This window comes from Haematobia irritans, chromosome 2 (assembly GCF_050003625.1).
Source record: "Haematobia irritans isolate KBUSLIRL chromosome 2, ASM5000362v1, whole genome shotgun sequence".
Classification (NCBI taxonomy): domain Eukaryota; kingdom Metazoa; phylum Arthropoda; class Insecta; order Diptera; family Muscidae; genus Haematobia; species Haematobia irritans.
In genome coordinates this window covers 83,813,842-83,829,468 of record NC_134398.1, presented here as the reverse complement: position 1 = coordinate 83,829,468, position 15,627 = coordinate 83,813,842, and the positions used below count along the sequence as shown (strand labels likewise).

At 35.6% G+C, this 15,627-nt stretch overlaps 1 long non-coding RNA gene across 1 annotated transcript; it reads right to left on the bottom strand.

Moving 5' to 3' along the window:
• Window positions 1-1,086: 1,086 nt before the first annotated feature.
• Window positions 1,087-4,982, bottom strand: LOC142223113 (uncharacterized). Its single transcript, XR_012718575.1, has 2 exons — window positions 4,889-4,982; window positions 1,087-1,234 (listed from the first exon to the last, which is right to left on the bottom strand). It is a non-coding gene; the product is annotated as an uncharacterized LOC142223113 (long non-coding RNA).
• Window positions 4,983-15,627: the final 10,645 nt, after the last annotated feature.

Genomic DNA, 15,627 nt, shown 5'->3' with positions numbered 1-15,627 from the left:
TTGCTTTACACACCAATCGATTTTGTAAATAGTTAGCTGTCGCAATTGCTTCTCCCCAATATTTATTTCCAAGACTTGCCTCCTTTAACAAACGCATTCCCATTTCCACCAAAGATTTATTTTTACGTTCCGCTACCCCATTTTGTTGAGGTGAGTAGGGAACTGTGTACTGGTATTGAGTTCCTTTTAACTCAAGATAGCTCTGGACGTGTTTCGAGGTATATTCGCCTCCATTATCAGATCTCAGGACGGTAGGTTATTTTCCGAATTTATTCTTCACCATTTCGAAATAACTTTGTATCTTCTCGAAAACCTCGGTTTTGTTATTCAAAAGATATACCATTGTATAACGACTAAAATCGTCAATGAACGTGAGAAAATATTTCTTCTTTCCGGGAGTTTCCGTTTGCATCGGGCCGCAAACATCTGAGTGAACTAAATCTAGCACAGCGTTCGATTTTGATTCCGGTATTAAAAGGTTTTCTCGTCATTTTAAAATTGACGCATATCTCACACATTTGCCATATCCGGGATCAATCACTCACCGTTTTATTATATTGCATTTCTTTAATGGCTTTAACATCTCTATGTCCAAATACTTTATGCCAATAATGAATGCTGTCTCGAGAATTGCATTTGGTTATCAATACCTGGTTGATTTGTTGTCTAAGGCAAAAAAGACCATTACGTACATCTGCCACTCCAATTTCTTTACCATTGCAATTTCGGATTTTGCACATATTGATTTGAAAATCCACTACACCCAAAAAATTTTGTTACTCATAATAGCAAAAATGTTTGCTAAAACAGCAGATTTTGTTTGCTGAAAAAGGGACGGCAGTAGCATGTAGTTGTTTCAGCAAACATTCGTTAGTTGAAACAACAAACATTTTTACAGCTAAAATAGCAAACAAATGCTGCTGAATTAGCAAACTTGTTTGCTAAAAGTTTTTGACAAACATCGCTGCTGAAATAGCAAACTGCGTTAGTTGAAATAGCTAACATTTTTACTGCTACAAATGTTTGTTATCCCAGCAACAAAATTGGTCGTTTTTAACGATATGTTCAAATGAAACCCGTAAATCATTTAATACAATAACTTCTACATTTATTAAATGTGTGAAATGAATTGAATTCCATCGAAGTATTGGAAGTTGAGTTGAAGTGTTGTACAAGATTTATTTACGTTTATTTTTCTTCTTTGGCCTTATACACGCGGATAAAACATAACAATCTGTAATGAAAAGAAGTAGAAAAAAAATTAGTAACTACACTAGTTTACACTACAATTTACATTTGATTAGAGGTTGCTTTTTATGTATTTTCATCAAGTGAATTCGAAAATAGAAGTTAAATTTTTTTTAATGGAACAGTTTTTGAGATATACTTGTATTTTTTTGTCCTTTTTTCATTAGAAAAATAATTTCTCGGGCTAAAAATGTACGATTATATCGAACAAATGTGGATCTGTGATAAGTTAAGTGGTTCAAAATATATTTAAACAAGTATATACGGCCGTAAGTTCGGCCAGGCCGAATCTTATGTACCCTCCACCATGGATTGCGTAGGAACTTCTACTAAAGGCTGTCATCCACAATCGAATTACTTGGGTTGCGATAACACTTGCCGATGGCAAGGTATCGTAAAACTTTTTAGCACTGTCTTCTTAATTGTAAGTTAGCCCATACGGGGTATATATTAAACAAAAAAAGGCCGATTAAATACGTATATAATCTAGTTTGACAAAATTTTCTATAGAAATAAAATTTTGACAAAATTTTCTATAGAAATGAAACCTTGACAAAATTTTCTATAGAAATAAAATTTTGACAAAATTTTCTATAGAAATAAAAAATTGACAAAATTTTCTATAGAAATAAAAACTTGACAAAATTTTCTATAGAAATAAAATGTTGACAAAATTTTCTATGGAAGTAAAATGTTGACAAAATTTTCTATAGCAATACAATTTTGACAAAAATTTCTATAGAAATAAAATGTTGATAAAATTTTGTATAGAAATGAAATTTTGACAAAATTTTGTAAAGAAATAAAATGTTGACAAAATTTTCTACAGAAATAAATTTTTTACAAAATTTTCTATAGAAATAAAATTTTGACAAACATTTCTCTAGAAATAAACTTTTGACAAAACTTTCTATAGAAATGAAATTTTAACAAAACTTTCTATAGTAATAAAATTTGACAAAATTTTCTATGGAAATAAAGTTTTGGTAGATTACAAAATTTTCTATAGAAATAAAACGTTGACAAAATTTTCTATGGAAATAAAATTTTGACAAACATTTGTATAGAAATAAACTTTTGACAAAACTTTCTATAGAAATGAAATTTTGACACAACTTTCTATAGTAATAAAATTTGACAAAATTTTCTATGGAAATAAAGTTTTGGTAGATTATTTTTGGCGATATGGACCAATTTTTGTGTAATAAGTCATCGGCTATATATAACTAAAGACCGATATGGACCAATTTTTACATGGCTGTTAGAGGCCATATATTGACAAAATGTACCAAATTTCAACCGTATCGGATGACTTTTGCTCCTCCAAGAGGTTCCGGACGTCAAATCTGGGGACGGTTTATATGGGAACTATATATAATTATGGACCTATATGGACCAATTTTTGCACGGTTGTTAGAGACCACATACTAACACCATGTACCAAATTTCAACTGGATCGGATGAATTTTGCTCTTCCAAGAGGCTCCGGAGGTCAAATCTGGGGATCGGTTTATATGGGGGCTATATATAATTATGGACCAATTTTTGCATGGTTATTAGAGGCCGTAAACTAACATCAGGTACCAAATTTCAACCGGATCGGATGAATTTTGCCCCTCCAAGAGGCTCCGGAGGTCAAATCTGGGGATCGGTTTATATGGGGGCTATATTTAATTATGGACCGATATGGACCAATTTTTGCATGGTTGTTAAAAACCGTATACTAAGACCACGTACTAAATTTCAACCGGATCGGATAAATTTTGCTCCTCCAAAAGGCTCCGGTGGTCAAATCTGGGGATCGGTTTATATGGGAGCTATATATAATTATGGACCGATATGGACCAATTTTTGCATGGTTGTTAGAGGCCGTATACTAACATCATGTACCAAATTTCAACCGGATCGGATGAATTTTGCCCCTCCAAAAGTCTCCGGAGGTCAAATCTGGGGATCGGTTTATATGGGGGCTATATATAATTATGGACCGATATGGACCAATTTTTGCATGGTTGTTAGAGACCATATACTAACATCAGGTACCAAATTTCAATCGGATCGGATGAATTTTGCCCATCCAAGAGGCTCCGGAGGTCAAATCTGGGGATCGGTTTATATGGGGGCTATATATAATTATGGACCGATATGGACCAATTTTTGCATGGTTGTTAGAGACCGTATACTAAGACCACGTACCAAATTTCAACCGGATCGGATGAATTTTGCTGCTCCGGGAGGCTCCCCAAGCCAAATTTGGGGATCGGTTTATATGGGGGCTATACGTAAACGTAGTCCGATATGGCCCATTTTCAATACCATCCGACCTACATCAATAACAACTACTTGTGCCAAGTTTCAAGTCGATAGCTTGTTTCGTTCGGAAGTTAGCGTGATTTCCACAGACGGACGGACAGCCGGACAGACGGACAGACGGACGGACGGACAGACGGACAGACGGACGGACGGACGGACATGCTTAGATCGACTCAGAATTTCACCACGACCCAGAATATATATACTTTATGGGGTCTTAGAGCAATATTTCGATGTGTTACAAACGGAATGACAAAGTTAATATACCCCCATCCTATGGTGGAGGGTATAAAAAGGGCACATTTTCAAAAAATATGCTTATAACTTTGTCATTTTCCTTCCAATCTTATTCTTACGTTAAAGTATCACCATTACGAGCATAAAGTGAAACCGGACGTTATTTCAACTGTTGGCACTTTTCCACCGGCACAGAATCACTGTAAAACATGATAAAAATGTGCTCAATTTTTATCGACATATTTAGAACCACTTAACTTATCTCAGATTCAACGATATAAGCGGACATTTCTAGCTTGAGATATGATTCTCGCGTCTAGTAAAAAACTAAAAATGTAGGTATTTCTCAAAACGTGTTGCATATAAAAATTTAACTTCTATATTCGAATTCAGGAAATGAAAATACATTAAAAAATCACCTCACATCAAATATACCTCACAAAAATTTTATTTTGTAAACTATTTTTATATATAGGTATTGTATTGGACGACGTCATCAAAGTTCAAATAGGTACTTTTAGCAAAAATTAAAATGGTTAAAACTAAAAGTATACATTATTCTGTTAAGGCCGTATTTAGTAAAATAGCAAGGTTGTAATGTTATCCTGGATTTAATACTCACATTTAAGGTGAACTTTGCCAATTGTGAAACATTCGGGTACAGTTTAGGTTAGCTATAGTGGCAGCCCGCTATTTCAGGTCCACTTTGACTATTCAGTCCCTTATGATACAGCAGTGTTGAACTTCTCTCTTGTCACTGAGTGCCACCCGATTCCATGCAGGAAGCTCTAAGACAAGGAATCTCCTTTTAATAGCCGAGCCTGAACACCATTTCCCATTGCGATGAAAAATTCAGAAATATCACCAACATTCTAGAGGGCGTAATCCACCTATCCACCGTTGCAAAACTTTATAGTGTTTAGTCGAAACTAGGATTGAATCCATAACCGTTTGTATGCAAAACGGGCTTGAACAATTGTACGACGGTTGCTCCCATATATCAATGTATAATAGCAATATTCCAATCTAAAAATGATTAAAAACAAAAGTTCTTTAAAAGGAATACAATATTATACAATCCAATACTTACCAAACAACACAATACTTACCAAACAACACAAAATAATTTTTCTAGTTTCCCGGCTTGTCTCGTGTTTTTGTTTAAAAGTGATGTTTTGGCGGCGTAGGCGTTTGACATATCGACGTTGCGTACTTTTTTAGCAATAGATCTGTTCGCGTACTTTTCCAGTAAAAAATATCCAGTAAAAACTAGCAAGAGAGTAAGAGTGTATTTTACACTCTTTGCTTAAAATTGCTAAAAAGTACACGAACGGTATCCAGTAACTATTTGCAAATTGAAAATTTCAGCTGCTAAAACAATAACCAGCTGGCAACGTATGCTATGGTTTGCAAAATTTTACTGGGAAAAAACATCTCTAGCAAAAACTTGCAATTTCTCAAATATGTATAATTTCATGCATTTTTATACCCTTCACCACTACTGTGGTACAGGGTATAATAAGAAAAAATTAGAATTAAATTCTGAGTCGATTTAGCGATGTCCGTCTGTCTGTCTGTCTGTCTGTCTGTCCGTCTGTCTGTCTGTCTGTTGATGTATTTTTGTGTGCAAAGTACAGCTCGCAGTTTTAGTCCGACTGTCCTAAAATTTGGTATGGGGTCCTGTTTCGGCTCAAAGACGATCCCTATTGATTTTGGAAAAAATCGGTTCAGATTTAGATATAGCTGCCATATATATATTTCACCGATCTGGTCATAATTGGCGTGTATATCAACCGATCTTCCTCAAATTCCGTACATCCCAATATTTTATGAGTCTCGAAAAACTTGCAAAATATCATCCAAATCGGTTCAGATTTAGATATAGCTCTCATATATAGCTTTCGCCCGATTTACACTCCTTTGTCCACAGAGGCCAACTTTTTGTTCCGATTTAGTTGAAATTTTGCACAGGGAGTAGAATTAGCATTATAGCTATGCGTGTCAAATTTGGTGGAAATCGGTTCAGATTTAGATATAGCTCCCATATATAGCTTTCGCCCGATTTACACTCATATGACCACAGAGGCCAATCTTTTACTCCGATTTAATTGAAATTTTGCACAGGGAGTAGAATGAGCATTGTAGCTATGCGTGCCAAATTTGGTTGAAATCGGTTCAGATTTAGATATAGCTCCCATATATAGCTTTCGCCCGATTTACACTCATATGACAACAGAGGCTAATTTTTTGCTCCGATTTAGTTGAAATTTTGCACAGGGAGTAGAATTAGCATTGTTGCTATGCGTGCCAAATTTGGTTGAAATCGGTTCAGATTTAGATATAGCTCCCATATATATGTTTTTCTGATTTCGACAAAAATAGTCAAAATACCAACATTTTCCTTGTAAAATCGGCACTGCTTAGTCGAATAGTTGAAAAAATGACCCTAATTTTCTTAAACTTCTAATGCATATATATCGAGCAATAAATCATAAATAAACTTTTGCGAAATTTCCTTAAAATTGCTTCAGATTTATATGTTTCCCATATTTTTTTTTTTTACTAACATTGTGTTCCACCCTAGTGCATTAGCCGACTTAAATTTTGAGTCTATAGATTTTGTAGAAGTCTATCAAATTCTGTCCAGATCGAGTGATATTTAAATGTATGTATTTGGGACAAACCTTTATATATAGCCCCCAACACATTTGACAGATGTGATATGGTATCGAAAATTTAGATCTACAAAGTGGTGCAGGGTATAATATAGTCGGCCCCGCCCGACTTTAGACTTTCCTTACTTGTTCTTACTGATTTAGTTTTCACTATAGCGATTTTAGCGGCTAAACTGGAACTTAATACTCACCTTTAAAATGTAAATTACTAAAAAGTTTTGCTTGTTCACAATTGTTATTGCATAATCAAAAAATACTAATTGTTTTTAACATTTGACTGGAGAGACTTTATAATTTTATTCGGATCAGCAGAAAATTTCAGTAAACTACTGACTTTTCTGCAGTATGTCTGCTGTTCCAAAATAACAGATTGTTTGCTGTTTTATCAAAAAAATCGGCTAAAACAGCAGCATTTTGTTTGCTGAAAAATAGCAGACAGTGTTTGCTATTAACAACAGACTTTTTTCTATGAGTGTAGGAATCCTTTCTTTAGCAATCTTGAAACAGATATTAAATTTCCATGAAATGAGGGTACGTACAAAACATCCTCCATCGTTACGTCTGACTTTTCACCGTCTTTGTTATACATTACCAGTTTACAAGGTCCTTTGCCCTTTAAAGCCACTGCCGTTCCATTTGCAATTGAAACAGATTCACAAATAGTTTTATCCAATGTAATGAAATCTTCTCTTCTTGTACTGATGTGGCAAGTTGCTCCGAAATCTAAAATCCAACATGATACGTCGCCAGCGCAAGAAAAAATATAATTTTCTTTTGATTCTATGTTGTTAGCTTGCTACTTTGATTCATTGGTTGTCCTTTGATTGTCCTTTTTGAATTTCCAACAGTTTTTCTTCAGGTGACCTTTTTTTTACAATAGTGACACCTCTTTCCACTGTAATCATCTTGTTTAACTTGAGGAATCTTGGATGTTTTTAGTACGGAATTGGGTGTCGCATCCTTGGCCTGCCGTTGGTATTCTTCCAGTAAACTGTTTTCAACAATGTGTATCGTTAGCTCTTCCATTTTACGCGCTTCCAATGCAGTTACCAATGTATCAAACGATGGCGGTAAACTGCTGAGCAACATAGCGACAACCCATCGTTCAGAAAATTTCTCACCAACAGCCTCCAATTTTTCGAAAAGAATTTTCATATCCGCAATGTGATCAGCCATGGTGCTTTCCATATTAAATTTCATACCACATATCCTGCGCATTATACGTACACTACTACCAAGAGTGTCCTTTTCATGGTGTGATTTTAAAATTGTCCATGATTCATTTGCTGATTTCGCCCGCCTTATAAGTAATAGTTGGTGGTCCTCCACAGATAACCCGATTAGAATCATGGCGGTTTCATTATTTTTTATCCAAGCTTCATCTGGTCTGTTTGGAGTAGGTTCAACAACGCAATTCCTAGGACCTTCTCTGCGTAATATCAGTTCCATTTTAAACTTCCACAGATGATAATTATCCGCGTTGAGCTTCGTGAAGGACGTCTTAATTAAATCCATGATGCCCATAACCTATTAGAGTACGCGTTCAAGCAATTTATAAAACAATCTTCAACGAAGCTTTATTTCAACACAATAAAAATTGATTGGAAAAATGCATACATGAGGATATAAAATTATTTATGCAAAGTACAAATTGTGTAAAGTAGAAAATGTATCTCTAACATAATCTGCTATAACGGGTCGCTGCCTGATAGGCGATTTTGCAAAAACTATTGGCGCGAAGTATAACGACTATTGTATGAGCTGTCATGATGCAGAGGAAAAGGAATCAATAAAGCACCTCTTGTGTGAGTGTCCTGCATTTTGTGTAATGCTTAGTACTAAGTTCGTTTCTGCGAAAAACGAATATCTTCATCTATCTCCGTAAATAGTGTCTCAAACCCAGGGATGTTAACTCATTTATGCGAAATAATATGCCTGCCTATTTTTTCGTGCGAAAAATCCAGGGTTGTATAAATATGTGTTTAAAAATGCTCAAAACAAAGATTTCGCATTTATTCCGCGCAAACGTTTTTTATATGGAGTATAACAGTTTCGTACGAAAACGTGATCTTGGTACTAGGCTTAATGGCATACTTTATAGCATTTATATCACGATGCAACAATAAAAAATTGGGTTGCTGAATTTAAACATGGTCGTACAAGCATTGAAGATGAACCCCATAGTGGACGTCCAAACACAACAATAACAACAGAAATTGTAGCCAAAGTGTATTATATGGTATTAAATGATCGACGAATAAAAGTGAAATTGCTAATATCATGGCATCTCAAATGATCGAGTCCATTTAATTTTGCATGAAGAACTACAGATGAAAAAGCTTTCTGCGAGATGAGTGCCGCATTTGTTAACAGTCGATCAAAAACGCATAAGAATGAAAATTTCTCAAGCTTGTTTGAATCGTTTTAACCCTCAGATGAGTGACAGTTCTGAACTTCATGGCCGTGTAAATCATGTTTTTTTTCATATAATTTTTTTTTGATTTTTATACCCTCCACCATAGGATGGGGGTATATTAACTTTGTCATTCCGTTTGTAACACATCGAAATATTGCTCTAAGACCCCATAAAGTATATATATTCTGGGTCGTGGTGAAATTCTGAATCGATCTAAGCATGTCCGTCCGTCCGTCCGTCTGTCCGTCCGTCCGTCTGTCCGTCTGTCCGGCTGTCCGTCCGTCTGTGGAAATCACGCTAACTTCCGAACGAAACAAGCTATCGACTTGAAACTTGGCACAAGTAGTTGTTATTGATGTAGGTCGGATGGTATTGAAAATGGGCCATATCGGACTACGTTTACGTATAGCCCCCATATAAACCGATCCCCAAATTTGGCTTGGGGAGCCTCCCGGAGCAGCAAAATTCATCCGATCCGGTTGAAATTTGGTACGTGATCTTAGTATACGGTCTCTAACAACCATGCAAAAATTGGTCCATATCGGTCCATAATTATATATAGCCCCCATATAAACCGATCCCCAGATTTGACCTCCGGAGCCTCTTGGATGGGCAAAATTCATCCGATCCGATTGAAATTTGGTACCTGATGTTAGTATATGGTCTCTAACAACCATGCAAAAATTGGTCCATATCGGTCCATAATTATATATAGCCCCCATATAAACCGATCCCCAGATTTGACCTCCGGAGACTTTTGGAGGGGCAAAATTCATCCGATCCGGTTGAAATTTGGTACATGATGTTAGTATACGGCCTCTAACAACCATGCAAAAATTGGTCCATATCGGTCCATAATTATATATAGCTCCCATATAAACCGATCCCCAGATTTGACCACCGGAGCCTTTTGGAGGAGCAAAATTTATCCGATCCGGTTGAAATTTAGTACGTGGTCTTAGTATACGGTTTTTAACAACCATGCAAAAATTGGTCCATATCGGTCCATAATTAAATATAGCCCCCATATAAACCGATCCCCAGATTTGACCTCCGGAGCCTCTTGGAGGGGCAAAATTCATCCGATCCGGTTGAAATTTGGTACCTGATGTTAGTTTACGGCCTCTAATAACCATGCAAAAATTGGTCCATAATTATATATAGCCCCCATATAAACCGATCCCCAGATTTGACCTCCGGAGCCTCTTGGAAGAGCAAAATTCATCCGATCCAGTTGAAATTTGGTACATGGTGTTAGTATGTGGTCTCTAACAACCGTGCAAAAATTGGTCCATATAGGTCCATAATTATATATAGTTCCCATATAAACCGTCCCCAGATTTGACGTCCGGAACCTCTTGGAGGAGCAAAAGTCATCCGATACGGTTGAAATTTGGTACATTTTGTCAATATATGGCCTCTAACAGCCATGTAAAAATTGGTCCATATCGGTCTTTAGTTATATATAGCCGATGACTTATTACACAAAAATTGGTCCATATCGCCAAAAATAATCTACCAAAACTTTATTTCCATAGAAAATTTTGTCAAATTTTATTACTATAGAAAGTTGTGTCAAAATTTCATTTCTATAGAAAGTTTTGTCAAAAGTTTATTTCTATACAAATGTTTGTCAAAATTTTATTTCCATAGAAAATTTTGTCAACATTTTATTTCTATAGAAAATTTTGTAATCTACCAAAACTTTATTTCCATAGAAAATTTTGTCAAATTTTATTACTATAGAAAGTTTTGTTAAAATTTCATTTCTATAGAAAGTTTTGTCAAAAGTTTATTTCTAGAGAAATGTTTGTCAAAATTTTATTTCTATAGAAAATTTTGTAAAAAATTTATTTCTGTAGAAAATTTTGTCAACATTTTATTTCTTTACAAAATTTTGTCAAAATTTCATTTCTATACAAAATTTTATCAACATTTTATTTCTATAGAAATTTTTGTCAAAATTGTATTGCTATAGAAAATTTTGTCAACATTTTACTTCCATAGAAAATTTTGTCAACATTTTATTTCTATAGAAAATTTTGTCAAGTTTTTATTTCTATAGAAAATTTTGTCAATTTTTTATTTCTATAGAAAATTTTGTCAAAATTTTATTTCTATAGAAAATTTTGTCAAGGTTTCATTTCTATAGAAAATTTTGTCAAAATTTTATTTCTATAGAAAATTTTGTCAAACTAGATTATATACGTATTTAATCGGCCTTTTTTTGTTTAATATATACCCCGTATGGGCTAACTTACAATTAAGAAGACAGTGCTAAAAAGTTTTACGATACCTTGCCATCGGCAAGTGTTATCGCAACCCAAGTAATTCGATTGTGGATGACAGCCTTTAGTAGAAGTTCCTACGCAATCCATGGTGGAGGGTACATAAGATTCGGCCTGGCCGAACTTACGGCCGTATATACTTGTTTGTTTTGTTTTTATTGTTTATAATACATACAAAAATAATTTTTTCAATTTTTTTTAAATTTAAAATTTAATTTTTTAATTTAATTTTCCGCTGCCGCCCGTCACTCAGAACGGCAAAGCCTACATGACGGTCTACTTGACCTAGCCGCAAACGACGGTACATTGCCTTCCATTGGTCTTGGTAATACCTGAAATGAAAAGAAAAACAAGTATATACGGCCGTAAGTTCGGCCAGGCCGAATCTTATGTACCCTCCACCATGGATTGCGTAGGAACTTCTACTAAAGGCTGTCATCCACAATCGAATTACTTGGGTTGCGATAACACTTGCCGATGGCAAGGTATCGTAAAACTTTTTAACACTGTCTTCTAAATTGTAAGTTAGCCCATACGGGGTATATATTAAACAAAAAAAGGCCGATTAAATACGTATATAATCTAGTTTGACAAAATTTTCTATAGAAATAAAATTTTGACAAAATTTTGTATAGAAATGAAACCTTGACAAAATTTTCTATAGAAATAAAATTTTGACAAAATTTTCTATAGAAATAAAAATTTGACAAATTTTTCTATAGAAATAAAAACTTGACAAAATTTTCTATAGAAATAAAATGTTGACAAAATTTTCTATGGAAGTAAAATGTTGACAACATTTTCTATAGCAATACAATTTTGACAAAAATTTCTATAGAAATAAAATGTTGACAAAATTTTGTATAGAAATAAAATTTTGACAAACATTTCTATAGAAATAAACTTTTGATAAAACTTTCTATAGAAATGAAATTTTAACAAAACTTTCTATAGTAATAAAATTTGACAAAATTTTCTATGGAAATAAAGTTTTGGTAGATTACAAAATTTTCTATAGAAATAAAATTTTGACAAAATTTTCTATGGAAATAAAATTTTGACAAACATTTGTATAGAAATAAACTTTTGACAAAACTTTCTATAGAAATGAAATTTTGACAAAACTTTCTATAGTAATAAAATTTGACAAAATTTTCTATGGAAATAAAGTTTTGGTAGATTATTTTTGGCGATATGGACCAATTTTTGTGTAATAAGTCATCGGCTATATATAACTAAAGACCGATATGGACCAATTTTTACATGGCTGTTAGAGGCAAAATGTACCAAATTTCAACCGTATCGGATGACTTTTGCTCCTCCAAGAGGTTCCGGACGTCAAATCTGGGGACGGTTTATATGGGAACTATATATAATTATGGACCGATATGGACCAATTTTTGCATGGTTGTTAGAGACCATATACTAACACCATGTACCAAATTTCAACCGTATCGGATGACTTTTGCTCCTCCAAGAGGCTCCGGAGGTCAAATCTGGGGATCGGTTTATATGGGGGCTATATATAATTATGGACCGATATGGACCAAGTTTTGCATGGTTATTAGAGGCCGTAAACTAACATCAGGTACCAAATTTCAACCGGATCGGATGAATTTTGTCCCTCCAAGAGGCTCCGGAGGTCAAATCTGGGGATCGGTTTATATGGGGGCTATATATAATTATGGACCGATATGGACCAAGTTTTGCATGGTTATTAGAGGCCGTAAACTAACATCAGGTACCAAATTTCAACCGGATCGGATGAATTTTGTCCCTCCAAGAGGCTCCGGAGGTCAAATCTGGGGATCGGTTTATATGGGGGCTATATATAATTATGGACCGATATGGACCAATTTTTGCATGGTTGTTGGAGGCCGTATACTAACATCAGGTACCAAATTTCAACCGTATCGGATGAATTTTGCCCCTCCAAAAGTCTCCGGAGGTCAAATCTGGGGATCGGTTTATATGGGGGCTATATATAATTATGGACCGATATGGACCAATTGTTGCATGGTTGTTAGAGACCGTATACTAAGACCACGTACCAAATTTCAACCGGAACGGATGAATTTTGCTGCTCCGGGAGTCTCCCCAAGCCAAATTTGTGGATCGGTTTATATGGGGGCTATACGTAAACGTGGTCCGATATGGCCCATTTTCAATACCATCCGACCTACATCAATAACAACTACTTGTGCCAAGTTTCAAGTCGATAGCTTGTTTCGTTCGGAAGTTAGCGTGATTTCCACAGACGGACGGACAGCCGGACAGACGGACGGACGGACGGACATGCTTAGATCGACTCAGAATTTCACCACGACCCAGAATATATATACTTTATGGGGTCTTAGAGCAATATTTCGATGTGTTACAAACGGAATGACAAAGTTAATATACCCCCATCCTATGGTGGAGGGTATAATAAAACACAAATAAATATATATTCTACACTTGAATTTGAAGATGTTTTTCTTACCCTGACATCGAATGCTTCCATCGCATTGCGTATCCTTGGATATAAGGTTACATGGTTCTTCAGGGCACGTTCTTCGATATTTGGTGTGGCCAATAGTTTCGTTAGCAGTAATAAGAACGACCGACGTCTGTCACTCCTTTTTATAATTTCACATTCAGGTAGGGTCTAATGTCATTGTGCGTGGATAGATATGTGGATGCGATCTCTTTCTTTTTTGCTTTCGTTTGGCATGATTTTTCTTGATTTTAGTTATCTTTTTGCTGTGAGGAATGAAATCCTTGAAAATTCTTTCACGAATTTCATTGTTGTTTCTCAATCTTTCCTCATAAGGAACAATAGTTTTCAAATTTCTCTAATCGTTATCTCGTTCGGTTCTATCTAAAATTTTGGGTGTAATGTTCATGAAAGGTTCGTGTGTATTTGCAGTTTGTACAGAAACGTATCTTACTGGATATGACTTTGTCGCGAACATGTTGTCCTAGTCGTCTGCATGTTCCTTTTGAAGATTCCCGCGCGTTTGGGGCATTGGGGTGATGTGACTCCATCGAACCCACATTTGAAACAAAAAATGTTTCTTTGCTCCATTGGGCAGTCTATGAAAGTATGGCCTGTTGTTTTACAGTTCCAGCAGACAGTCTGTCTTGCTGAAGCTGCACTTCGTTGAACTTCTTGAAAATATTCCCGTTGTTCAATGGCATCATAGTCCAATTCGTGTATACGTTTGAAATTATTTTGTTGTTGCTGTTGACAATAAGAAATCCTTTTAGCAAGGCTTCTTTCAGCTCTTTTCCACTCCTCTAAGAGCTCACCTATAGTTTCGATAGGGTAAATTAGCTGAAAGAGGCCGTCTTTCAAATTGTCCTTAATAACAATTTCATATTCCTGGATCTGAATGCGCATTTGATTTTTCAACTTCATTATTTCCGAGATAAATGTATTCGCATTTTCGGATGGCAACTGACGTCGCTCCATTATACGCCTCTGGATCTCGAAATCGCTTTCAAAATATCGAAACTTTTTGACCAAATGGTACTTTAAATGGTCCCAGTGGCAAAAAGGATTTTGCTGGCGAAATTCCCAGATCCAGTCGTATGCTCGACCCGCCAATAAATGGTGAAATTCCTTGACGAAAATATCCCATGGCCAATTATAATCCTTTCTAAGAGATTCATCCCTAAGAACGAAATCCTCTACACTAACTGATTTCGACGACCCATCAAATTTTATACCCCACTTTTGTAACTGCAATGGTGTCATTGGTTTATATCCTAAAGCTAGATTCTGATTGACGTATTGTGTGGGCTCCTGATGGAGTAAATTAGCCTGTGATTGTCGTTGGTTAGGTAGTTGTTGAGAATGTTGTTGATGGTGGTTTGGTAGAAATGGCTGTGGCGGTGGTTGATCTTGACTATTATTGATCCGTGGATCTGAAAGGTTATTTAAATGAGGTTGTTGTATGAAAGGTTCATTACCATTATCCATCCTATTATTGAAATTGTCCCCAATCGTGCTATTCAAATGAGAATCTAATGAATTTCATATAGCTTGTGGAATCATCACAGCTAAACTTTGTTCGATAGATCTCATTCGCGCTTGAGCAGCCCCAACTGAAGCGTCTACATAATTGCGCAAATTCGCTCCGTCGTCATTATTCGTGGCCTCTTGATCGGCTTGTTCGTTCACCGTAGGAAGCCTTTATCCCTGTCTTGACATTCTCGAGAACTCTCTTCTTATCTATTGTGCAGCAATGCTGTTGTATTCAGGGGTAGAAATAGAGTTTGGTGTCCCTGGGGAAGAAGTAGTTCGTGACCCAAGTCCTTGAGGAAATCTCAATGACATAAGAGGATTTATACCGTCTCGCGAAATAACAGTCCTTCAAGTCAGACAGTGAATTCGAATTCTGAGTATTACTGGTAGAATAGTTGTTAACACGGTTTATCAAGTCTGCCAATTCCTGAGCTAAATTAA